This window comes from Theobroma umbraticum, unplaced genomic scaffold, assembly GCF_002168275.2.
Source record: "Theobroma umbraticum cultivar Fairchild unplaced genomic scaffold, ASM216827v3 scaffold_106.0, whole genome shotgun sequence".
In the NCBI taxonomy this organism is placed as follows: Eukaryota; Viridiplantae; Streptophyta; class Magnoliopsida; order Malvales; family Malvaceae; genus Theobroma; species Theobroma umbraticum.
The window spans coordinates 4,261-4,590 of record NW_018397276.1 but is presented as its reverse complement, the minus strand read 5'-3'; the positions used below and the strand labels follow the sequence as shown (position 1 = coordinate 4,590).

The window sequence follows — 330 nt, the reverse complement described above, 5'->3', positions numbered from 1 at the left end:
ACATGGCCTATGCCAATGCAATTGGATATATGCACTCGTTCGCATCTTTGCATATAGTGACAAATAGAACACCCTTGAACCTACTTTTCAGATGTGTCGTATCAATTGCAACCATAGGACACTTTACATCCCTAAACCCCCGAACACAAGTCCTATATGACCAGAAACAATATTTGAATCTTTGTGTCTTATCAATAGCCACTGTAGTGATTGTGTCAGGATTTTCTTGTTCCAACATATAAAAATACTAGGGTAGTAGTTGAAATAACTCTTCCGAGGGACCGAAAACAAGCCTTTCCGCATACTCCTTACCTTGCCAAGCCTTACCAT

The 330-nt window shown here is 40.0% G+C and overlaps 1 protein-coding gene across 1 annotated transcript in view; it reads right to left on the bottom strand.

Annotated features, from left to right (window-relative positions):
- Positions 1-330, bottom strand: part of LOC110427558 (receptor-like protein 1) — a 16,137-nt gene that overhangs the window by 14,985 nt on the left and 822 nt on the right. The gene's annotated exons all lie outside the window — the stretch shown is intronic.